This window comes from Balaenoptera physalus, assembly GCF_965194825.1.
Source record: "Balaenoptera physalus genome assembly, chromosome: 15".
In the NCBI taxonomy this organism is placed as follows: domain Eukaryota; kingdom Metazoa; phylum Chordata; class Mammalia; order Artiodactyla; family Balaenopteridae; genus Balaenoptera; species Balaenoptera physalus.
In genome coordinates this window covers 63,984,599-64,011,344 of record NC_138894.1, presented here as the reverse complement: position 1 = coordinate 64,011,344, position 26,746 = coordinate 63,984,599, and the positions used below count along the sequence as shown (strand labels likewise).

The window sequence follows — 26,746 nt, the reverse complement described above, 5'->3', positions numbered from 1 at the left end:
GGTGCTTTGTGACCACCTAGAGGGGTGGGATAGGGAGGGTGGGAGGGAGGGAGATGCAAGAGGGAAGAGATATGGGAATATATGTATATGTATAACTGATTCACTTTGTTATAAAGCAGAAACTAACACACCATTGTAAAGCAATTATACTTCAATAAAGATGTTTAAAAAAAATTAAAAAATTAAAAAAATAAACAAATGGTACCTAATGAAACTTAAAAGCTTTTGCACAGCAAAGCAAACCATAAACAAGATGAAAAGACAACCCTCAGAATGGGAGAAAATATTTGCAAATGAAGCAACCAACAAAGGATTAATCTCCAGAATTTACAAGCAGCTCATGCAGCTCAATATCAAAAAACAAACAACCCAATCCAAAAATGGGCAGAAGACCTAAATAGACTTTTCTCCATAGAGGTATACATATTGCCAACAAACACATGAAAGCATGCTCAACATCATTAATCATTAGAGAAATGCGAATCAAAACTACAATGAGGTATCACCTCACACCAGTCAGAATGGCCATCATCAAAAAATCTACAAACAATAAATGCTGGAGAGGGTGTGGAGAAAAGGGAATCCTCTTGCACTGTTTGTGGGAATGTAAATTGATACAGCCACTATGGAGAACAGTATGGAGGTTCGTTAAAAAACTAAAACTAGAACTACCATACGACTCAGCAATCCCACTACTGGGCATATACCCTGAGAAAACCATAATTCAAAAAGAGTCATGTACCACAATGTTCATTGCAGTTCTATTTACAATAGCCAGGACATGGAAGCAACCTAAGTGTCCATTGACAGATGAATGGATAAAGAAGATGTAGCACATATATACAATGGAATATTACTCAGCCATAAAAAGAAACGAAATTGAGTTATTTGTAGTGAGGTGGATGGACCTAGAGACTGCCATACAGAGTGAAGTAAGTCAGAAAGAGAAAAACAAATACTGTATGCTAACACATATATATGGAATCTAAAAAATAACAAAAATGATCATGAAGAACCTAGGGGCAAGATGAGAATAAAGACACAGACCTACTAGGGAATGGACCTGAGGATATGGGGAGGGGGAAGTGTAAGCTGGGATAAAGTGATAGAGTGGCATGGACATATATACACTACTAAACGTAAAATAGCTAGCTAGTGGGAAACAGCCGTATAGCACAGGGAGATCAGCTAGGTGCTTTATGACCACCTAGGTGGTGGGATAGGGAGGGTGGGAGGGGGGAGATGCAAGAGGGAAGAAATATGGAGACAAATGTATATGCATAACGGATTCACTTTTTTATAAAGCAGAAACTAACACACCATTGGAAAGCAATATATACTCCAATGAAGATGTTTAAAAAAAAAAAAAAAGTACATGTAGCACCTGAAGAAAAATTGGAGCCAGGAGTATATACCCGAAAGAAAAAAAAACAGCAGATAAAAGATAAGTAAGTGGGAAAAACTGGATGTGTTCAAGTAATATCAAGCTGCCTGTTTTGACAGGAGCTTCAGTTAATATTAACCTCTGGAAGATAACCTCAAAAAGTTGCGTTAGAAACATACTGTGAAAATTCTTATATTTCAGTGTAAATGTGTGACTGATTTAGACACAGAGGGTAACTAGAAAGTTCTATGAGCTCTGATCTCATAGAACTTATTTGGTAACAAATAAGAAGCTAAAGGGGGTAGAACAAAGATGGAGAGGAGACAATTATTTTAAAATGGTTGTGCTGGAATGAAGAATGAAGGTGGGGGAAAAAATAAGTGGATAGTTATAGGAAACACTGTGATGATGAAATATCCTATGACTTAGCATTCATTGATTGGATGTTGAAGGAGGGAGGAGTCAAATACAACTCATAGGTTTGAATCAGAATGACCTGGAAAATGGTGCTGACATTAGAAATCAGGAGATCAGGAAGGACACATCTAGATGTAAAGATGACAAGTTTCTAATGACAATATTGAATTCAAAGTGTCAAAAGCCATTCAAACAGATCCCAGAAGGCAGGTGGAAGTACAAAGCCAGGGCTGCAGAAAGTCATTTGAGTTATTTCCACATAGAAAAGCTCATTGAAATCATAAGAGTTTTTGGTGTTGGAATTGCTTAGCAATAAGAGGGCCAATGAAAGGTCAAGTGGGAAATCTTATTTCTAGAACCACAGGAAGAAAGATAACTAATGAAGGCATACAGAGGTCTTTGGATAGGTAAGAAGGGAACCAGGAAAAATACTATAGAACCAAAAAGAGAAAAAAGTTTCAAACAGGTAATTTTCAAATGCTTCAGACAAGGGGAAGACAATAAGGATTTAGAATAAATTGTAGATTATACTACAGGAGATTATCAATGATCACTGACAGATTTTTATTAGAGAAACCTCCCCAAAATGTTAATTTTTACCAACAGTGTTAGATTGTATTATCTGTTCTCAGTTACTCATTTCCTCCTCACCTTCGCCATTCTTTACTGTAGGATGGATGTACTTCCAACCTCATTGACTTTGGACTTGGCCTTGTGACTTGCTTTGGCCGACAGAATGGGAGCAGACGTTATGCCACCTATCAGAGATATAGATTATGCTCTCATGGATAGGCTCTTTCTCTCTTGTGTTCTGCCTTCTGCTGTGAGATTAGCATAAACCAGCTAGGGGCTGCTCTTTCAGCCTGGGTCCTGGAATGGGAAGATAGATGGAGCTAATAATCCCAGCTGAGCCCAGCCAAGACATCTCAGCTGACTTGCAGCCCTCTTGCAATACAAGTTAGAAATAAATGTTTGTCCTTATAAGCCACTGAGTTATTGGGGTTGTGTTAAGACAACAAAAGCTAACTAATACACCACCTTTAGAAAATTCATAAGCTGTTAAAAATTTTAGAATCTTTGGAAGTGTTGCTGTGTGAAGTTCCTTGAGGCATATAAATTAAAAATAATTTACCTTATCCATTGTCATAAACCTGAATCAAAATTTGGAATAAACATCATGCCTACTAGCCCTTGGTCATTCATTTAAGTAATTTGTAGATATCTGTGAACCTTTGTAAAGTACCTCTAATAAAGCATGCTTTCTTTTAAGTTGTCTCCATGGGCTCTTTAATAGCCATACAGCCACACTCTTCTAGTACTTGGATTTACCATGGAAAGTATTTTTCCTCCCTATTATTGTTGGCAAAAACTGCATCATTCTGGTCTGTTCAGAACTCAACAATCTGTACTGCCAATTGTGCTATTACAATGTCTCTTAAGATTTCCTCTGCTGTTCCTTTATTCTTGGTACCTCCTTTGTGATTTATGAGATGTTTTATGGCATTGTAATGTGGCTCTTGACATACAGTGTAACACACTAAATTACCCTGATTTAAATAAACAACTTACCACGTGAATATTTTCAGGCATTTTGAAATGTGGTATTTTTTCCCTTGATTTGGCCTGAAAAATCAATGGCATAAAAATTAAAGCACAGTGCCTTAGCTTATAATGTGCACAATTTTTCCTTTGCCACTCCTATTTGTGATATTACTAGAAACTAAAATTGTGTGTTTTTGAAGAAAGATTGTATATCTTCCTTGAGGGTTTCTTTCACTTATCATCAAAATATTTTCAAAATCATATGGATGCATAGTTAGCTATATAAGACTATCAATAGTCTAGTTTTTTAAATTATGTTCTATATCAAATAATAAAGATGCCAAAGATATGTAATAATGAACAACTGTTCACTGTTTTCTTTTCAAATATTAGGGCAGTGCTGTCAGGTCAGAAGCATGTGGCTATCAAAATCTGTTACATTTGGAAAAGAATAAGATTGAAGACATGCCCCCAAATGTGCTATTATCTTGAATGCAGAATTCACGTCTATTACCATTGTTGACTCAACTAGGAGGCAGCAGATGGTACAATAGGACAGATGTAAAGTCCAGGAAGATACAAAGAGGCTGGTATAGAAACCTTAGTGAAAAGATGAGAGGGACTTTAAAAAAAGAAAACTCAACAGCTTCTAAGACAAGGCAAACTGAGGAGGGAAAGCTCTCAATGGGAAAATACATCAGGAGATTCACTTTGAGAAGTATTTTTAATAAAAGGAAATTTGGATTCTTAGAAAACAGTACCTGTCCAAAGGCTCTTTTCCCTGCTTTTATTACTTAAATTTTTTAGTTCTTAAACAGTACCTGTCCAAAGGCTCTTTTCCCTGCTTTTATTACTTAAATTTTTTAGTTCTCATTATTCCTTAAATAATAGTACTACCTGCCTAATTATGTTCTCAAGAGTATATTTAATTACAGTTTCTACATTCAGTGATTTGGTCATTAAATCAATATGCTATGACATCATGTTTCTACTGGAGCATACTCAAAAAGCATAATGTACTCAGCCCTTGGATATTTCCTTTTTGCCTTTAGACTGTTCCTTTCAAGATTCATATGGGAAATATAGCATTTCAATTCCACTGTAATTTCTTCCTTCATTAATAAAGCACCTGTAAGTTCGCCTTCAACTATAAGCCTACTCACTCTCTTTGAGCCTTCACAGAGACAGCCCTGAATCCCAGATGATTAGGTGGGAGTGGTGTTTTTGAGTATCTATGTCCAAATTCAGTTCTTAGTTCCACTGTGGAAGCTGAGGAAAATTTGACCTTAGAAGTTCATTTTCTCAAATATTTCCACATATCATTAAAGCCCGTGCTTTATTTCTCTTCAGTTTTTTTTTTCTCCAGAAAACATTATAGTTTAGATAACATGAGATCAAAAATTAAAATGTTAATAGAAACTATCAAATGTAACAATGCAATTTATTTTCCAGGATGGTTTCTCCAATAAAATTTTGGAAACCACTAACAATAATAACACCGAAAGTACTCATCTCATGAGATTTTCCAAGGACCTACATTTCAGGAAGTAGTAGGTAAATAGGAGATCAAGCAAAGATGCCAACCCATTTCATGAGGTTAGATAAAATTTTATTCATTAATTTCAACACACTATCCTTCGTGAAAATGTGTACTAAAAGACAAAATATACATTTCCAAATAAATGGCTTGATTCTGTGTTTTGTGATCATTATAGATCTTATCATCAACCCTTTTCTCCCTCTCACTGATCTCATATTTTCTGACACCTTGCCATCCCTGGGAGCCTCACATTCTCTTCCCTATGAACGTTTTCTGCCTCAGGACCTTCAGGTCCCTATCATCTCATGCCTCCATCACATCTCCCCTTGTCCTCTCAACCCAGCACATCCTCTATTGCCCACAGTCCTCCATGCGGATGGTTATGTCCTTTGGGTCTCCTCAAAGCTGAAAAGGAAGAGACCAAGTGGTAATGTCGAACTGTTCTCTGTTCTTATCATGTGGAGTACAGGAAAGACAATTTACCCCCACTTGGTAATCATTTTTGTACCATCACCAAGAGGTGAAACTAACTTGTCTTCTCTATCCCAGTGACTAGCAATTTGGTAGCCATGTGACAGTGCGAACTCAAAGCTCAACAACACTTGGCCAAAGAGCCCACACTCTGCTCCCCAGCTATATGCCATGGCATGCACTGAGAAACAGACAACTTATTACTAATTCCTTCACATAATGGAGAATTTTTTGTAATTCTCAGAGGCACGGCCAGTGTTGATAGCTCTGGCATTACTGAAGAGTTCATTCTAGGGCAGTGGTTCTCGAACTTTGATTCACATTAAAATCACCCAGGGACCTTAAAAAATCTTGAATACCCAGATTGAACCCATGCTAATCAAATCAGAATCTCTGGATGTTACAAACAATAAATGTTGGAGAGAGTGTGGAGAAAAGGGAACCCTCTTGCACTGTAGGTGGGAATGTAAATTGATATAACCACTATGGAGAACAGTATGGAGGTTCCTTAAAAAACTAAAAATAGAACTACCATATGACCCAGCAATCCCACTACTGGGCATATACCCTGAGAAAACCATAATTCAAAAAGAGTCATGTACCACAATGTTCATTGCAGCTCTATTTACAATAGCCAGGACATGGAAGCAACCTAAGTGTCCATCACAGATGAATGGTTAAAGAAGATGTGGCACATATATACAATGGAATATTACTCAGCCATAAAAAGAAATGAAATGGAGGTATTTGTAGTGAGGTGGATGGACCTAGAGTCTGTCATACAGAGTGAAGTTAAGTCAGAAAGAGAAAATCAAATACCATATGCTAACACATATATATGGAATCTAAAAACACAAAAAGGTCATGAAGAACCTAGGAGGAGGACAGAAATAAAGACGCAGACCTACTAGAGAATGGACTTGAGGACATGGGGAGGGGGAAGGGTAAGGTGGGACAAAGTGAGAGAGTGGCATGGACATATATACACTACCAAATGTAAAATCGATAGCTAGTGGGAAGCAGCCACATAGCACAGGGAGATCAGCTTGGTGCTTTGTGACCACCTAGAGGGGTGGGATAGGGAGGGTGGGAGAGAGGGATATGCAAGAGGGCAGAGATATGGGGATATATGTATATGTATAGCTGATTCACTTTGTTATAAAGCAGAAACTAACACACAATTGTAAAGCAATTATACTCCAATAAAGATGTTAAAAAAAAAAAAAAAGATATACCAGGCATATGTTAAACAAAAGAAGGTTAAGATAGCTGTAAAAAAAAAAAAAAATTACATTTCAGTTCATCTTCTTTGAGATGAGTTTTTAAAAAGGCCATTATATTCCACACATGGAATAAACAGTGTCTAAAACATGAAGAAAAAAAAAAAAAAGAATTTCTGGATGTGAGATGGAGGCATCAGTATTTAAAAAACAAAACCTTGCCATGTGATTACACTGTATACCCAAGTTTGAGCAGCAGTGTTCTAGGGTAGTGCTTCTCAAACTTGAACTACATAAGAATCCTCTGAGGAGGTTTTTAAAAATTCTGATTCCCTGGCCCTATGCTGACTGATTGTATCATAATCTGTAGGGATGAGTTCCAAGAAATCAGTATCTTTTGAAACTCTCTGGGTGATTCTACGTGGCCCATTTAAGAAGCAGTGTTTTGTCAAGAGACTGAGAAGACTGGGAGAAAATATTTACCAAAGATACATAGGACAGTTATCCAAAATATACAAAGAACTCTGCCAACTGAAAATTATCACTTGCCATCTGTTTCTGCAAGAATGAAGTCACTAGCCACTGCAGTCGCTGACCTTCAACACACCCTGAAAGGAGTTCAGGGCAGAGATCAGGAATGAGGCACTCTGTGCTCTGGGAAAAACTAGCAGAACAGGCTTTCAGACAGATATTTTCCTGAGAAGATTTTATGAGGCCAAATTCTTGCATCTCCTCATATCTAGAAAAGCACTAAAATCATTATCGGAGACATCTGCCCCTCGTGACTAGCAGCAGCCTTCTGCTAAAATGTGTGCTTGGCTGCAGGTATCCACCTTCACTAAAATCACATATATACTGACCTCCCCCACTACCTCTTCGGAGCAGGCCCTCAGAGCTATCTGAGAGGCTGTCTCTCAGGCTATAGTCCTCATTTTGCCCCAAATAAAACTTAACTCACTCCTCTCACCTTGTGCATTTTTTTCACTCAACAACTCTTGTAACTCAACAATAAGAAACTAAACAATCCAATTAAAAATTGGGCAAAAGATTTGAACAGACACCTCACCGAAGGAGATGTACAGATGGCCAAGAAGCATACGAAAAGATGCTCCACGTCACGTGTCATTTAGGGAATTGCAAACGAAAACAACAGTGAGATACCGCTACACACTATTAGAATGCTGAAAGTGTGAAACATTGACAACACCAAATGCTGGTGAGGATGTGAAACAACAGAAATTCTCATTCATTGCTGGTGGGAATACAAAATAGTACAACCACTTTGAGAGATAGTTTAACAGTTTCTTACAAAGTTAAACATAGTCTCACCATATGATCCAGCAATCACACTCTTTGATAATTACCCAAATGAGTTGAAAACTTATGTCCTCACAAAATCCTGCCATAAATGTTTGTAGCAGCTTCATTCATAATTGTCAAAACTTGGAAGCAATCAAAGTGTCCTTCAGCAGGTGAATGGGTAAATCAACTGTGGTACATCTTGAGAATGGAATATTATTCAGCACTAAAAATAAATGAGCTACCAAGCCACGAAAAAATATGGAGGAAATTTAAATACATATGACTAAGCAAAATAAGCCAATCTGACAGGCTACATAATTCCAACTATATGGCACTGGAAAAGGCAAAACTAAATAAATAGTAAGAAAGATCATTGGTTGCCGGGGATTCAGGGGGAGGGAGGGATGAATAGGTGGAGCACAGAGGATTTTTAGGGCTATGAAACTATTCTGTATGAAATTACAATGGTGGATATATATCATGATACCTTTGTCAAAACGCATAGAATGTACGACACCAAGAGTGCACCCTAATGTAAACTATGGACTTGGGGGTGATAATGACGTGTCAATGTAGGTTTAGCAATTGTAACAAATGTAACTTTCTGGTGGGGCACGTTGATAATGGTAAGCTATCCGTGCCTGGGGGAAGCGGTAAATGGGAAACCTCTGTACTTTCTGCTCAAATTTGCTGTTCACCCAAAACCACTTTAAAAGATAAAGTCTCCTAAAAACAAAGAAAAAGCAGCAGTATTTTTGACCTTCACTATTCAATGTGTGTACAGCCATTGTAAGCATCACTTGGAGCTTGTTAGTGCAAATTCATGGGTCCCACCTCAGACCTACTGAGTCAGAATCTCTGCAATCTGTGTTTGAACAAGCATTCTGCCCTGCAGGTGATTCTAATGCTCACAAAATTTTGAGAGGTGCTATCCTAATACTTCACAAACTTTAATGTGCAAGAATGACTAAGTATCTCATTAAAATGAAGATTCTGATTCAGTAAATCTGGAATGAGGCCAGAGATTCGGCATTTTGGGCAAGTTCCAGGGTGATGTCCAGATGCTGCTGGTATAAAGACCATTGTCTGATTAGCAAGGCTAGAACAAAGCAATAGAATGAAGCCTTCTCTTCCTGCTACATTCTCTCTCCTCCTGCCCGCTGCTCCCAAACACACATACCCTATAATAAGGTCTCAAGTGTAATGTACCATAGGAAGAGGAAGGAAAGCTGTCCACCCTGGGTATAGGCAATAAGGGAGTATCTGTAAGGAATTTAAAAACAATCAGAAACCTGACTAAAATTTGTTCCCTTTTTTAAAAATCACCTTGTGGACAATCCTAAACATTATCAGGGGTGAAATATTCCTCCCAACCAGGAGTCTGTGTCTCATCTACACTACTCCACTTCTCATTGTTATCCCTCCCTTCTGTAATGGCCATAAAAATTTGGAGAAATAGAGTCACACAAAGTCAGAAAGCTTGATTAGGAGTCAAAAACTACTAATCCCAGTGAAGTTATATTTCTGCTTGGATCAGAGCAAATCCCTTACTTTTCCCTTCCCCATTTTCTCAATAACACTGCAAAGAAACATTAAGAAAATTGCTAATGTTGTGCATTTGCCTGGGGTAACTCAGGAAATCTCAGTTCTAACCAGAGCTCTGAAACCAGCAATTATTTAAAATGTATTCAATATGGGGCTAGAGGAGGAGAGGGAGGAAGCTGGGAAGGCAGAAAACAGGAAGGAGAAAACTCCTATAAAGACTGCAGCTGGGGACTTCCCCGGTGGCGCAGTGGTTGAGAGTCCGCCTGCCAATGCAGGGGACACGGGTTCGAGCCCTGGTCCGGGAAGATCCCACAAGCCGCGGGGCAGCTGGGCCCATGTGCCACAACTACTGAGCCTGAGCTCTGGAGCCCACAAGCCACAGCTGCGGAGCCCACATGCCACAGCTACTGCAGCCCACGCACCTAGAGCCCATGCTCTGCAACAGGAGAGGCCACGGCGAAGAGTGGCCCCCGCTTGCCGCAACTAGAGAGGGCCCATGTGCAGCAACGAAGACCCAACACAGCCATAAATAAATAAATAAATAAAAAAGACTGCAACTGAAGCATAGATACAGCACACTTAAAGGATCAAGTAACCAATCCCCTTTCCAAGAAAAGATGGTCCAGCATTTCTCAAAGTGTGTCTCCTCACACTTGTGTCACACCTAGATTCCTGGGCCCTACCTAGACTTGCTGAATCATCAATATACATGAGGTAGAGAAATTTGCATTTATTAACAAGCATCCCAGAAGATTCACATGCCCAAAATATGTTTGCAAAACACTGATTTAGAGGAAATCTGAGTTCCAGGAAGTCTCATGATGCCAAGTCATAGGCTCTTCTCAACCACCTGGAAAATCACAGCTTGAGTCCCTGATGGCTGATTGAGAAAGAAGCTGCAGCTGCCCTGTGTAGGACTCAACACACCAGTGTCCTTCCCAGGACTGAAGGAGAAGGCCTCAAATCATTCAAGGAGAACTTTTACTGAATTGCACCCAGGTGAGACCCAGTCAGCCTGCATGAGAAACAGTCCTAGGAATTTGTTACTCTGTCTCCTGCAGTGAAGTCCCTGAAGAAGTTGCTGATTTAGAAAATGTGCCCTCTTCATAAGACTCCCAGGAGACATTTCTTCCTTGTGTTGTAAATAGTGGTCCATCTTCTGAACAATTAGATGGTGAATTGCTTAGCTAATCAGATTTCCTTCTATACACCGACCAGTAGAAGATTTAGAGTCTAATCTGAGGTTATGCCCTACCAAATGCTTAGGATTTAATAGTGTGCATTTCTGAGTTAGTTTCAGTTCTGGCTACCCTTTTATGATCCTGCTTTTTTTTCCCCCTTGCCTTTTGCACCTACTTCCAATATGTTATCTATCTTTTATGTATCCTTGTAAACCACTTTAAAATACTTTCTAGAACAAATCATGTTCTAGGTGAAGAGATGGGTAGATAGAAAGATAAATCCTTATTGACCTCATTTTCCTTGGTTATAAAATGAGGGATTCAGACTTGGTGATCACTAACTCATCTTCCAAGTCTAAAGCCTAAAATTCTATTATAAGCTTTGATACAACAATGAACTCTCCTTTTAAATATAACATATTTCTGATGTGTTATTGCAACATTTTTCTAGCCAAGAGCTTAGTCATAAAAGGGAAGAAATATCAATTTCAAAAAGCATTTTACATCTACAAAATGTAATTGCTTTTCACTCCATCTGATTTTAGGATAGTGTTTTAGGATTTTATGAAACCAACAGAAGAAAATAAAACTTACAGTGTCAGTAAAAACAAAACAAAACAAAAAAACTTCATCTAAAATTTTAATCAAGTTTGTTTATTCCTCAATCTCCCATCCATTTTTTTTTAATCTTGTTTTTCCATCTTTTCCTTCTACCAGTAGATGGAAACACAAAATTTTGATTTGGAAGCAATTAATTACAAAGTTTTAATTTTCAAACTGTAACATCATCAAACACTGTGAATGTGTTCACGCTGAATTGTACACTTACAGTGGTTGAAATGGTACATATTCTGTTGCATATATTTTACCACAGTTCTTTAAAGAGCAAAAGTTAACAGTATCAATCATGAGAGATTGCTACCTCTAATACTGACCCTGTGCATTAACACTTTTGTACTGTTCTTTTCTTTTTTTACATGTATGAATATTGTGTATATTCAGAAAACTGTAAAATGGCAGAGTTGACTTATAGCTTCCATCTCATTGCAATAATGCTGCTATTTAAAGAAACATAAACAGCAGTTCACAGAATGCAGCTGCCACTGAATTATCAGAGAGAGATTGTTTTCTCTAAAGAATGCATACTTTTTTATCATTAAGTGATTTGGATAATGGTTTAGAGTGTTTCCTTGGGTATATTTTCACCCCAAAATACTTTTGTGATACTTGCAATAGAGCATCATCGCTGCCTAAATAACATACTACGTCTATTTTCAGCCCCTCTGTCCAAATGTAACATCTAATCACATTCCTTAAACAAAGGTCTTCTTTGTTTTACCTAAAAAAAAAAAAAAAATTAAGTCACATATATGTAGAGATGAAGATGTAGCTAGAGATAGACATAGATCTAGAGGAAACTGTTATTGCCAGATTGAAAATCTGCATTTCGTATGGAGGAGAAACATTGGTAAGAAAACTCAAAAAGAGGAGAGAAAGTAGAAGAGAATTTAACCCAACCTTTATCAAAACCTTTTGTGTTTTGCAAGGTGTTTGAAATGGAAGGTCTCATTGAATTCTGATCCTCCAGCCTCAAAAAAACACTTGCATTTAAGACAAAGACCGGCAGATCTGTGTCCCACCCTCTTCCTACCTACTTTTATATCATCGCCCTAGCTCTAACCCCTGTCTCCATGATGTTACTTCAAAATATGACATCTGGGTCTTCCCTGTAACATAGGTAGAGAGAAACCAGCACGACGCAGCCTCATCGCCTGTTTCCTGCTACATCCAAAATGGTGAATGCACCCCCTAGGTCCATGCACCATGCCTGTCTGTGAGACAAACTGGTTTCTTCATGTGTGTGTGTTGACAGAAAGTATACCCGGACCCAGACAACAACCTCACCTAATGGCAGCACTTTGCTGCACCCACAACAAACCCTAGACTAATGGAATATTTTGGAAAACCACAGAACTAGGAGTAGCAGTCACTGGTCTCCCAGTCCACATCATAATAAACTCAAGGATAATGTGGCACTTTGCAGACTTGACCTTGGTCCAGCCCAAACTGGGTGTGTGTAAGTGCATGAAGTGGACAGACGTTCTTTCCAGGGGGTCAGCCACACAAGAAACCCTCTACACATATTACCAACATTTCGCTTGGCCTTCTGCCTCTCGTGGTTGGATTCTCATACGTTACCATTGATCAAAAGTCGCCACCCCTCATTTTATCCCTCGGTTCTCTCACTAGTCCAGATTCAAGATGTAAAGAATGTGGTCACTTTTTCATAATCTCAATCTACAATTTGAATAAATGTAACTGGTTGTCAAAATTTACTTTATCAAGTTTCATTGTCAGAGCCTTCATTTCCTACAACTCATGGTTATTAACAAGATTTTAAATTAAAGCAAACACCCTAAACAGGAAAATGGAAGGGCAATAATAAACAGATTTTAAATATACAGAATAGAATCTGTAAGATCAGCCTCTTTTAAGGTTCTTTTGAAGTCTGTTATTAAAATAACCTTTAATCAATACAGTTTAATTAACTAGCATGGTGGCAATGAAAAGTTGTTATCAATAGGAAAAATGAAACAAGTCACATTGTTACAAATATTTTTTGTTGCTCTTCTAAAGATTTGTGAAATACAAGGTTGAATATAGTAATTTGACGCCTTTTAAACTGTCACCTAAATATCATGTTCCTTTTAAAATTACAATCTCTCTTGATGAGTCATAAATTCATTACTGTTAAACTCATGTCTCTGATTCCAAGTTAAAGAGCACCATAGAGCTGTTTTACATTTTATTATGTCCCATTAAGTTGCTTTTGCTATGTTCTTTTAGATTCTGACTTACTGTATAGTAATTTTATAGTTAGAAAACTGAGGCAATTTTTTTCTAACACCTTTATTGAAGTACAATTGCTTTACAATGGCCTGTTAGTTTCTGCTGTATAACAAAGTGAATCAGCTATACATATACATATATCCCCATATCTCCTCCCTCTTGCATCTCCGTCCCACCTCCCTATCCCACCCCCCCCAAGGTGGTCACAAAGCACCGAGCTGATCTCTCTCTGCTATGTGGCTGCTTCCCACTAGCTATCAATTTTACATTTGGTAGTGTATATATGTCCTTGCCACTCTCTCACTTCGTCCCAGCTTACCTTTCCCCCACCCCGTGTCCTCAAGTCCATTCTCTATGTCTGCATCTTTATTCCTGTCCTGCCCCTAGGTTCTTCAGAACCCTTTTATTTTTTTTTTAAGATTCCATATATATGTGTTACCATACAGTATTTGTTTTTCTCTTTCTGACTTACTTCACTCTGTATGACAGTCTCTAGGTCCATCCACCTCACTACAAATAACTCAATTTCGTTTATTTTTATGGCTGAGTAATATTCCATTGTATATTTGTGCCACATCTTCTTTATCCATTCATCTGTGATGGACACTTGGGTTGCTTCCATGTCCTGGCCATTGTAAATAGAGCTGCAATGAACATTTTGGTATATGACTCTTTTTGAATTATGGTTTTCTCAGGGTATATGCCCAGTAGTGGGATTGCTGGGTCGTATGGTAGTTCTATTTTTAGTTTTTTAAGGAACCTCCATACTGTTCTCCATAGTGGTTATATCACTTTACATTCCCACCAACAGTGCAAGATGGTTCATTTTTCTCCACACCCTCTCCAGCATTTATTGTTTGTAGATTTTTTGATGATGGCCATTCTGACTGGTGTGAGGTGATACCTCACTATAGTTTTGATTTGCACTTCTCTAATGATGAGTGATGTAGAGCATCCTTTCATGTGTTTGTCCAAAATCTGTACATCTTCTTTAGAGAAATGTCTATTTAGGTCTTCTGCCCATTTTTGGATTGGGTTGTTTGTTTTTTTGATATTGAGCTGCATGAGCAGCTTGTAAATTTTGGAGATTAATCCTTTGTCAGTTGCTTCATTTGCAAATATTTTCTCCCATTCTGAGGGTTGTCTTTTCATCTTGTTTATGGTTTCCTTTGCTGTGCAAAAGCTTTTAAGTTGCATTAGGTACCATTTGTTTATTTTTGTTTTTATTTCCATTTCTCTAGGAGATGGGTCAAAAAGGACCTTGCTGTGATTTATGTCATAGAGTGTTGTGCCTATGTTTTCCTCTAAGAGTTTGATAGTGTCTGGCCTTACATTTTAGGTCTTTAATCCATTTTGATTTTATTTTTGTGTATGGTGTTAGGGAGTGTTCTAATTTCATTCTTTTACATGTAGCTGTCCAGTTTTCCCAGCACCACTTATTGAAGAGGCTGTCTTTTCTCCACTGTATATGCTTGCCTCCTTTATCAAAGATAAGGTGACCATAGGTGCGTGGGTTTATCTCTGGGCTTTCTATCCTGTTCCATCGATCTATATTTCTGTTTTTGTGCCAGTACCATACTGTTTGGATTACTGTAGCTTTGTAGTACAGGCTGAAGTCAGGGAGCCTGATTCCTCCAGCTCTGTTTTTCTTTCTCAAGATTGCTTTGGCTATTCAGGGTCTTTTGTGTTTCCATACAGATTGTGCAACTTTTTGTTCTACTTCTGTGAAAAATGCCATTGGTAGTTTGATAGGAATTGCATTGAATCTGTAGATTGCTTTGGGTAGTATACTCGTTTTCACAATGTTGATTCTTCCAATCCAAGAACATGGTATATCTCTCCATCTGTTTGTATCATCTTTAATTTCTTTCATCAGTGTCTTATAGTTTTCTGCCTACAGGTCTTTTGTCTCCTTAGGTAGGTTTATTCCTAGGTATTTTATTCTTTTTGTTGCAATGGTAAATGGTAGTGTTTCCTTATTTTTTCTTTCAGATTTTTCATCATTTAGTGTATAGGAATGCAAGAGATTTTTGTGCATGAATTTTGTATCCTGCTACTTTAGCAAATTCATTGATTAGCTCTAGTAGTTTTCTGGTATCATCTTAGGATTCTCTATGTATATTATCATGTCATCTGCAAACAGAGACAGCTTTCCTTCTTCTTTTCCAATTTGGATTCTTTTATTTCTTTTTCTTCTCTGATTACTGTGGCTAAAACTTCCAAAACTATGTTGAATAACAGTGGTGAGACTGGACAACCTTTTCTTGTTCCTGATCTTAGAGGAAATGGTTTCAGTTTTTCACCACTGAGAACGATGTTGGCTGTGGGTTTGTCATATATGGCCTTTATTATTTTGAGGTAAGGTCACTCTATGCCTACTTTCTGGAGAGTTTTTATCAAAAATGGGTGTTGAATTTTGTCAAAAGCTTTTCCTGCATCTATTGAGATGATCATATGGTTTTTCTGCTTCAATTTGTTAATATGGTGTATCATATTGATTGATTTGCGTATATTGAAGAATCCTTGCATTCCTGGGATAAACCCCACTTGATCATGGCGTATGATCCTTTTAATGTGTTTCTGGAATCTGTTTGCTAGTATTTCACTGAGAATTCTGGCATCTTTGTTCATCAGTGATATGGCCTATAGTTTTCTTTCTTTGGGACATCTTTGTCCGGTTTTGGTATCAGTGTGATGGTGGCCTTGCAGTTTGGGAGTGTTGCTCTCTCTGCTATATTTTGGAAGAGTTTGAGAAGGATAGGTGTTAGCTCTTTTCTCAGTGTTTGATAGAATTTGCCGGTGAAGGCATCTGGTCCTGGGCTTTTGTTTGTTGGAAAATTTTTAATCACAGTCTCAATTTCAGTGCTTGGGATTGGTCTGTTTATATATTCTATTTCTTCCTGCTTCAGTCTCAAAGGATGTGATTTTCTAAGAATTTGTCCATTTCTTCCAGGTTGTCCATTTTATTGGCATAGAGTTGCTTGTAGTAATCTCTCATGATCCTTTGTATTTCTGCAGTGTCAGTCATTACTTCTCGTTTTTCATTTCTAATTCTATTGAATTGCGTTGTCTCCCTTTTTTTCTTGATGAGTCTGGTTAATGGTTTATCAATTTTGTTTATCTTCTCAAAGAACCAGCTTTTAGTTTAATTGATCTTTGCTATTGTTTCCTTCATGTCTTTTTCATTTACTTCTGATCTGATCTTTATGAGTTCTTTCCTTTTGCTAAATTTGGGGGGGGGGGGTTGGTTTGTTCTTTTTCTGTAATTGCTTTAGGTGTAAGGTTAGGTTGTTTATTTGAGATGTTTCTTGTTTCTTGAGGTAGGATTGTATTCCTATAAACTTCCCTCTTAGAACTGCTTTTACTGCATCCCATAGATTTTGGGTCATAGTGTTTTCATTGTCATTTGTTTCTAGGTATTTTTTGATTTCCTCTTTGCTTTCTTCAGTAGTCTCTTCGTTATTTAGTAATGTATTATTTAGCTTCCATGTGTTTGTATTTTTTACAGATTTTTTCCTGTAAATGATATCTAGTCTCATAGCATTGTGGTCGAAAAAGATACTTGATACAATTTCAATTTTCCTAAATTTACCAAGGCTTGATTTGTGACCCAAGATATGATCTATCCTGGAGAATGTGCCATGAGCACCTGAGAACAAAGTGTATTCTGTTGTTATTGGACGGAATGTCCTATAAATATCAATTAAGTCCATCTTGTTTAATGTATCATTTAAAGCTTGTGTTTCCTCAATTATTTTCATTTTGGATGATCTGTCCATTGGTGAAAGTGGGGTGTTAAAATACGCTACTCTGACTGCGTTTCTGTCGATTTCCCCTTCTATGGCTGTTAGCATTTGCCTTATGTATTGAGGTGCTCCTATGTTGGGTGCCTATATATTTACAATTGTTATTATATCTTCTTCTTGGATTGATCCCTTGATCATTATGTAGTGTGCTTCATTGTCTCTTGTAACAGTCTTCATTTTAAAGTCTATTTTGTCTGATATGAGAATTGCTACTCCAGCTTTCTCTTGATTTCCATTTGCATGGACTATCTTTTTCCAGCACCTCACTTTCAGTCTGTATGTGTCCCTAGGTCTGAAGTGAGTCTCTTGTAGACAGCATATAGATGGGTCTTGTTTTTGGATCCATTCAGCCAGTGTATGTCTTTTGGTTGGAGCATTTAATCCATTTACATTTAAGGTAATTATCGATATGTATGTGCCTATTCCCATTTTCTTAATTGTTTTGGGTTTGTTATTGTAGGTCTTTCCTTCTCTTGTGTTTCCTGACTAGAGAAGTTCCTTTAGCATTTGTTGTAAAGCTGGTTTAGTGGTGTTGAATTCTCTTAGCTTTTGCTTGTCTGTAAAGGTTTTGATTTCTCTGTTGAATCTGAATGAGATCCTTGCTGGGTAGAGTAATCTTGGTTGTAGGTTTTTCCCTTTCATCACTTTGAATATGTCGTGCCACTCCCTTTTGGCTTGCAGTTTCTGCTGAAAGATCAGCTGTTAACCTTATGGGGATTCCCTTGTATGTTATTTGTTGTTTTTCCCTTGCTGCTTTTAATATTTTTTCTTTGTATTTAATTTTTGATAGTTTGATTAATATGTGTCTTGGAGTGTTTCTCCTTGGATTTCTCCTTGGACTCTCTGTGCTTCCTGGACTTGATTGACTATTTCCTTTCCCACATTAGGGAAGTTTTCAACTGTAATCTCTTCAAATATTTTCTCAGTCCCTTTCTTTTTCTCTTCTTTTCCTGGGACCCTTCAAGTGTTGGTGCGTTTAATATTGTCCCAGAAGTCTCTGAGACTGTCCTCAATTCTTTTCATTCTTTTTTCTTTATTCTGCTCTGCAGTAGTTATTTCCAATATTTTACCTTCCAGGTCACTTGTCCGTTCTTCTGCCTCAGTTATTCTGCTATTGATTCCTTCTAGAGAATTTTTAATTTCATTTATTGTGTTGTTCATCCTTGTTTGCTTGCTCTTTAGTTCTTCTAGGTCCTTGTTAAATGTTTCTTGTAATTTCTCCATTCTATTTCCAAGATTTGGGATCATCTTTCCTATCATTACTCTGAATTCTTTTTCAGGTAGACTGCCTATTTCCTCTTCATTTGTTTGGTCTGGTGGGTTTTTACATTGCTCCTTCATCTGCTGTGTGTTTCTCTGTCTGCTCATTTTGCTTAACTTACTGTGTTTGGGGTCTCCTTTTCACAGGCTGCAGGTTCGTAGGTCCCGTTGTTTTTGGTGTCTGCCCCCAGTGGCTAAGGTTGGTTCAGTGAGTTGTGTAGGCTTCCTGGGGGAGGGGACTGATGCCTTTGTGGATGAAGCTGGATCTGTCTTTCTGGTGGGCAGGACCGCATCCAGTGGTGTGTTCTGGGGTGTCTGTGAACTTATGATTTTTGGCAGTCTCTCTGCTAATGGGTGGGATTGTGTTCCTGTCTTGCTAGCTGTTTGGCATAGGGTGTCCAGCACTGTAGCTTGCTGTTCATTGAGTGGAGCTGGGTCTTAGCATTGTGATAGAGATCTCTGGGAGAGCTTTCACTGCTTGATATTATGTGGAGCCTGGAGGTCTCCGGTGGACCAATGTCCTGACCTCGGCTCTCCCACGTCAGAGGCACAGGCCTGACACCCAGCCGGAGCACCAAGACAGCGTCAGCCACATGTCTCAGAAGAAAAGGGAGAAAAAGAGAAAGAAAGAAGGAAAAAATAAAATAAAATACAGTTATTAAAATAAAAAATTAAGAAGTATTAAAAATTAAAAAAAATTTTAAGTAATAAAAAACAAAAAAGGAAAAAACAAAGGACAGACAGAACCATAGGACAAATGGTAAAAGCAAAGCTATACAGACAAAATCACACAAAGAAGCATATACATACACATATACACTCACAAAAAGAGAAAAAGGAAAATACATATATATATATATATATATATATATATATATATATAGAAAAGGAAGAGAGCCACCAAAGCAATAAACAAATCTACCAATGATAATATACTCTAAATACTAAACTAAGATAAACATAAAACCAGAAACAAATTAGATACAAAAAGCAAACCCCAAGTCTACAGTTGCTCCCAAAGTCTACCGCCTAAATTTTGGGATGATACATTGTCTATTCAGGTATCCCAGAGATGCAGGGTACATCAAGTTGATTGTGGAGATTTAATCCGCTGTTCCTGAGGCTGCTGGGAGAGATTTCCCTTTCTCTTCTTTGTTCGCACAACTCCCGGGGTTCAGCTTTGGATTTGGCCCTGCCTCTGCGTGTAGGTCACCTGAGGGCCACTGTTCTTTGCTCAGACAGGACAGGGTTAAAGGAGCAGCTGATTACGGGGCTCTGGCTCACTCAGGCCAGGGGGAGGGGAGGGAAGGGTGCAGAATGCTGGGTGATCCTGCGGTGGCAGAGGCCAGCGTGACATTGCAACAGCCTGAGGTGCACCGTGTGTTCTCCCAGGGAAGTTGTCCCTGGATCACGGGACCCTGCCAGTGGCGGGCTGCACAGGTTCCCTGGGGGGTATAGATAGTGACCTGTGCTTGCACACAGGCTTCTTGGTGGCTGCAGTAGCAGCCTTAGCATCTCATGCCTGTCTCTGGGGTCCACGCTGATAGCCGCATCTCACACCCATCTCTGGAGCTTGTTTAGGTGGTGCTCTGAATCTCCTCTCCTCACGAACCCCGAAACAATGGTCTCTTGCCTCTTAGACACTTCCAGACTTTTTCCCGGACTCTCTCCTGGCTAGCTGTGGTGCACTAGCCCCCTTCAGGCTGTGTTCACGCAGCCAACCCCAGTCCTCTCCCTGGGATCTGACCTCCAAAGCTGGAGACTCGGCTCCCAACCCCCACCCACCCCGGCAGGTGAGCAGACAAGCCTCTCAGGCTGATGAGTGCTGGTTGGCACTGATCCTCTGTACAGGAATCTCTCCACTTTGCCCTCTGCACCCCTGTTGCTGCACTCTCCTCTGTGGCTCTGAAGCTTCCCCCCCGCCCACTGCCCATCTCTGCCAGTGAAGGGGCTTCCTAGTGTGTGGAAACTTTTCCTCCTTCACAGCTCCCTCCCAGGGGGGCAGGTCCCATCCCTGTTCTTTTTTTTTTTTAATAGTAATCTTTTATTTATTTATTTATTTTTATATTTATTTTTGGCTGTGTTGGGTCTTCATTTCTGTGCGAGGGCTTTCTCTAGTTGCGGCAAGCAGGGCAACTCTTCATCACGGTGTGCAGGCCTCTTCACTATCGCAGCCTCTCTTGCTGCGGAGCACAGGCTCCAGACGCGCAGGCTCAGTAGTTGTGGCTCATGGGCCTAGTTGCTCCGTGGCATGTGGGATCTTCCCAGACCAGGGCTCGAACCCGTGTCCCCTGCATTAGCAGGCAGATTCTCATCCACTGCGCCACCAGGGAAGCCCCCATCCCTGTTCTTTTGTCTCTGTTTTTTCTTTTTTCTTTTGCCCTACCCAGGTACATGGGACGTTTCTTTCCTTTTGCGAAGTCTGAGGTCTTCTGCCAGCATTCAGTAGGTGTTCTGTAGGAGTTATTCCACATGTAGATGTATTTCTGATGTATTTGTGGGGAGGAAGGTGATCTCCACATCTTACTTCTCCGCCATCTTGAAGATCCTCTCTGAGGCAATTTTTTAAAAACTAAAATCTTAAGTTTTGTTTCAGAATTTGCAGGCGTCATCTTATTCACTTTTCTAAGACTGGTGCCTACTATAGTGCCTGGCATATTGATGGCACCTAATAAATACTGATTAAATTAGAAAAAATTAATTTTTAGACAATCAATTCCACCATAATCTAAGCTAAAGTATTGTGGTTGTGACACTATTCTCTAGTCCTACATATGCAGGACTTAAAACTTCTAAGAAGAGTATTTTTGCTTGTTGTCATTCTCCTGGCTTGTTTGATTCTCTGTATTTTTAAGATGACATATTTCTTCAATTTTAAGGTTCCACGGATTATAAAGGAATCATTTTACAAATAGCTCTACAGGAGAAAAAAGGGAAAAAAGAAACTACCAAGGTGAATGTAAACATCAATTTTATGATGCATCCCAATCTTATATATGTTAAAAGATAAAAATTTAATGTCTCAGAACCAAGTAGATAGAGTATGGTGGTAGAGATTTGGCTTGTTATTATGATCTGTCTTCGTTTTATTTTCCGGCCCATCAAATGAACTTAGGACAGGATATGTACTTTGAGGAATTGTGGTGGGTTTTTGTACTCTTTGGGGCAAAGTCTATGGGCAGTATTAGTCAGGGGCTATGTCTTCCCATGGCCTTTTGTTCAGTGTCTATTGTACCATGATTCCCAACAAAGAGGGAATAGCAAGCATCTCATGTCACAAGGGAAAGAGTAATAATTTGGTACCAAGCATAGGTACCAAGAGTACCTCGAAAGAAAGAACTTTGGAATGTGTACATTAAAATGTATGTAATGGAAGTGTTTTCATCTAAGTAAACAAGTATAAGGGAATTATTCAAAGTTTAAATTGTTCAGATTTCTCCTTTCCTATAACCTAGTCTGAATGACTCTATTTTGAAAACTTGAAAGGTTCAAGCAATTATTGGGTTTACAAAGGCAGGTAAAAATAGCCTGGAAGAATGGTAAGAAATGAGGAGAAGAAGAAAAGAAGGGAGAATCAAAGCTGAAATATAGGCGAAAAAAGTTCTTGTGAAGTCTAGGACATTCTAATCCAAATCACCAATTGTTACTTGTCCAGGAGAAAATAACTGTCCTGAATTTATTTCAGGGATTTTTAAAGCCTTGAAATTAACATCTTAGTGAAGCACACAAAACTAAGTACAGAATTCTACCACTGAATCTCGTAAACAAGATGCTTGACTATGCCCAGATGATTTTTAATTCTTCCCTGTTGTTTAGCATGCTTCTGAGTTGTTTCTCCCTAAGAAGAGTTCTCATGTATCCAGGAAATGCAAGCTAACCTTAATTCTCTTCTAAGCAAATCAAGGAGGAAGATAAGTTGGATCCTGCAAATAAAATAATTTAATGTATTCCAAATTGTCATCTAAATAATATAAGGCTGTTACTATTCTTATTTGTGAATGTGAATAAGCAAAAGTTAATTATACAGCAGTTGCAAGGAACAGATACATATTTTTAATTCCTACCATCACTTTATTTAATGCCATTTTTTATATTTCAAAGTAGTCAATTAAAATGATTTTGTTTGTACTACAAATAATTCTCAAATGTTTATCTTCTCTAAAAAGAGAGTAACTAGGTTTGAATAATGATCAAAGCCTCATTAGGACAATCCGTAATTTTTAATTCCAATTAATGATTATTGCAGTACAAAGGTGCTGGTTTTTATAAACAGAGCTCTGATTTAGAAAAATAAATACTCAGTGTACCAACGGAGAAACTACATATTCATGTTAGTATAAACTAGCTGGTGATCGTTTAATTCATTCCCCAGGTTTCTATGTAAATGATGTAAAAAAATTATAGTTAGTACAATTCTTAAACTTACCCAGTGGAGATTCTACTTTCTTTCTTTCTTTTTTTTTAAACATCTTTATTGGAGTGTAATTGCTTTACAATGGTGTGTTAGTTTCTGCTGTGTAACAAAGTGAATCAGCTATACATATACACATATCCCCATATCTCTTCATCTTATGTCTCCCTCCCACCCTTCCTATCCCACCCCTCTAGGTGGTCACAAATCACGGAGGTGATCTCCTTGTGTTATGCGGCTGCTTCCCACTAGCTATCTATTTTACATTTGATAGTGTATATAAGTCCATTCCACTCTTTCACTTCGTCCCAGCTTAACTTTCCCCCTCCCCGTGTCCTCAAGTCCATTCTCTACATCTGCGTCTTTATTCCTGTCCTGCCCCTAGGTTCATCAGAACCTTTTTTTTTTTTTTAGATTCCATATGTATGTGTTAGCATACGGTATTTGTTTTTATCTTTCTGACTTACTTCACTCTGTATGACAGGCTCTAGGTCCATCCACCTCACTACAAATAACTCAATTTCATTTCTTTTTATGGCTGAGTAATAGTCCACTGTATATATGTGCCACATCTTCTTTATCCATTCATCTGTCGATGGACACTTAGGTTGCCTCCATATCCCGCCTATTGTAAATAGTGCTGCAATGAACATTGTGGTACATGACTCTTTTTGAATTATGGTTTTCTCAGGGTATATGCCCAGTAGTGGGATTGCTGGGTCATATGGTAGTTCTATTTTTAGTTTTTTAAGGAACCTCCATACTGTTCTCCATAGTGGCTATATCAATTTACATTCCCACCAACAGTGCAAGATGGTTCATTTTTCTCCACACCTTCTCCAGCATTTGTTGTTTGTAGATTTTCTGATGAAGCCCATGCTAACTGGTGTGAGGTGATACCTCATTGTAGTTTTGATTTGCATTTCTCTAATGATTACTGATGTTGAGCATCCTTTCATGTGTTTGTTGGCAATCTGTATATCTCCTTTGGAGAAATGTCTACGCAGGTCTTCTGCCCACTTTTGGATTGGGTTGTTTGTTTCTTTGACATTGAGCTGCATGAGCTGCTTGTAAATTTTGGAGATTAATCCTTTGTTGGTTGCTTCATTTGAAAATATTTTCTCCCATTCTGAGGTTTGTCTTTTCATCTTTTTTATGTTTTCCTTTGCTGTGCAGAAGCTGTTAAGTTTCATTAGGTCCCATTCGTTTATTTTTGTTTTTATTTCTTTCTCTAGGAGATGGATCAAAAAGGATCTTGCTGTGATTTATGTCATAGAGTGTTCTGCCTATGTTTTCCTCTAAGAGTTTTATAGTGTCTGGCCTTACATTTAGGTCTGTAATCCATTTTGAGTTTATTTTTGTGTATGGTGTTAGGAAATGTTCTTATTTCGTTCTTTTATATGTAGCTGTTCTAGTCTCTGAAAATTCTTAAAATAATTCCTACACATGGCTAATCTAAATCCCTTCTGAAACGTTAATCCTGTTTCCTCTCTACTGGTAAAATTCTCTGAAAATGTACTTATCTTCTTCAATACACCAAAAATGATTGCGATATAAGTGAGGAAAGTAACATTTTTTTTCTTAGTTTCTAAGTCATCTAAGATACGGTGTGTTAATTACATCATCTCTAATCCCTACATGATCCTGTGAGTATACAGATGTGCATATTTGTATACAATGCTTACCTCCTGATTTTTTTCATGGACTCTTCACTTGGAAAATCCTTTACTGATGGCCTGAGTATAGTTGTTGGGTAAACTGGAAAAGAGCTACTAACATTGTACTCGGTTTTTGGCCTTCAAATAAGTCAAACAAGAGTTGGGAAGATTTGGAACCAAGATGGCGGGGTAGAAGGACGTGCTCTCACTCCCTCTTGCGAGAACACCAGAATCACAACTAACTGCTGAACAATCATTGACAGGAAGACATTGGAGCTCACCAAAAAAGATATCCCACATCCAAAGACAAAGGAGAAGACACAATGAGACGGTAGAGGGGCGCAATCACAATAAACAAATCCCATAACGGCTGGGTGGGTGACTCACAAACTGGAGAAAACTTATACCACAGAACTCCACCCCCTGGAGTGAAGGTACTGAGCCCCACGTCAGGCTTCTGAACCTGGGGGTCCAGCAACAGTAGGAGGAATTCCTACATAATCAGACTTTGAAGGCTAGTGGGATTTGACTGCAGGATTCTGACAGGACTGGAGGATGCAGAGACTCCACTCTTGGACGGCACACACAAAGTAGTGTGTGCATCAGGACCCAGGGGAAGGAGCAATGACCACAGGGAAGACAGAACCAGGCCTACCTGCTAGTGTGGGAGGGTCTCCTGCAGAGGCGGGGGGTGGCTGTGGCTCACCATGAGGACAAGGACACTGGCAGCAGAACTTCTGGGAAGTACTCCTTGGCGTGAGCCCTCCCAGAGTCCACCATTAGCCCCACCAAAACCCCGACAGGCTCCAGTGTTGGGTTGCCTCAGGCCAAACAACCAACAGGGAGGGAACCCAGCCCCACCCATCAGCAGTCAACCAGATTAAAGTTTTACTGAGCTCTGCCCACCAGAGCAACAGCCAGCTCTACCCACCACCAGTCGCTCCCACCAGAAAACTTACACAAGCCTCTTAGATAGCCTCATCCACCAGAGGGCAGACAGCAGAAGCAAGAAGAACTACAATCCCGCAGCCTGTGGAATAAAAACCACATTCACAGAAAGATAGACAAGATGAAAAGGCAGAGGGCTATGTACCAGATGAAGGAACAAGATAAAACCCCAGAAAAACAACTAAATGAAGTGGAGATAGGCAACGTCCCAGAAAAAGAAATCAGAATAATGATAGTGAAGATAATCCAGGACCTTGGAAAAAGAATGGAGGCAAAGATCGAGAAGATGCAAGAAATGTTTAACAAAGACCTAGAAGAATTAAACAACAAAGAAACAGAGATGAACAATAAAATAACTGAAATGAACACTACACTAGAAGGAATCAATAGCAGAATAACTGAGGCAGAAGAACAGATAAGTGACCTGGAAGACAGAATGGTGGAATTCACTGCTGTGGAACAGAATAAAGAAAAAAGAATGAAAAGAAATGAAGACAGCCTGAGAGACTTCTGAGAAAACAGTAAATGCAACAACATTCGCATTATAGGGGTCCCAGAAGGAGAAGAGAGAGAGAAAGGACCAGAGAGAATATCTGAAGAGATTATAGACGAAAACTTCCACAACATGGGAAAGAAAAGAGCCACCCAAGTCCAGGAAGCGCAGAGAGTCTCATACAGGATAAACCCGAGGAGAAACACACCGAGACACATAGTATTCAAAGTGGCAAAAATTAAAGACAAAGAAAAATTATTGAAAGCAGCAAGGGAAAAATGACAAATAACATACAAGGGAACTCCCATAAGGTTAACAGCTGATTTCTCAGCAGAAACTCTACAAGCCAGAAGGGAGAGGCATGATACACTTAAAGTGATGAAAGGGAAGACCCTACAACCAAGATTACTCTACCCGGCAAGGATCTGATTCAGATTTGATGGAGAAATCAGAAGTTTTACAGACAAGCAAAAGCTAATTTTTTCCTTTTGCTAACACGATGTTAGCAAAAGCTAACACGATGGTCCAAAACCTATGGGAGGCAGCAAAAGCAGTTCTAAGAGGGAAGTTTATAGCTATAAAAGTCTACCTCATTTCAGCAACACCAAACCAGCTCTACAACAAATGCTAAAGAAACTTCTCTAAGTGGAAAACACAAGAGAAGAAAAGGACCTACAAAAGACAAACCCAAAACAATTAAGAAAATGGTAATAGGAAC

The 26,746-nt window shown here is 38.8% G+C and overlaps 1 long non-coding RNA gene across 3 annotated transcripts in view; it reads right to left on the bottom strand.

Moving 5' to 3' along the window:
- The window catches only part of LOC309644264, a 665,166-nt gene that overhangs the window by 408,995 nt on the left and 229,425 nt on the right, over positions 1-26,746 (bottom strand). The gene's annotated exons all lie outside the window — the stretch shown is intronic.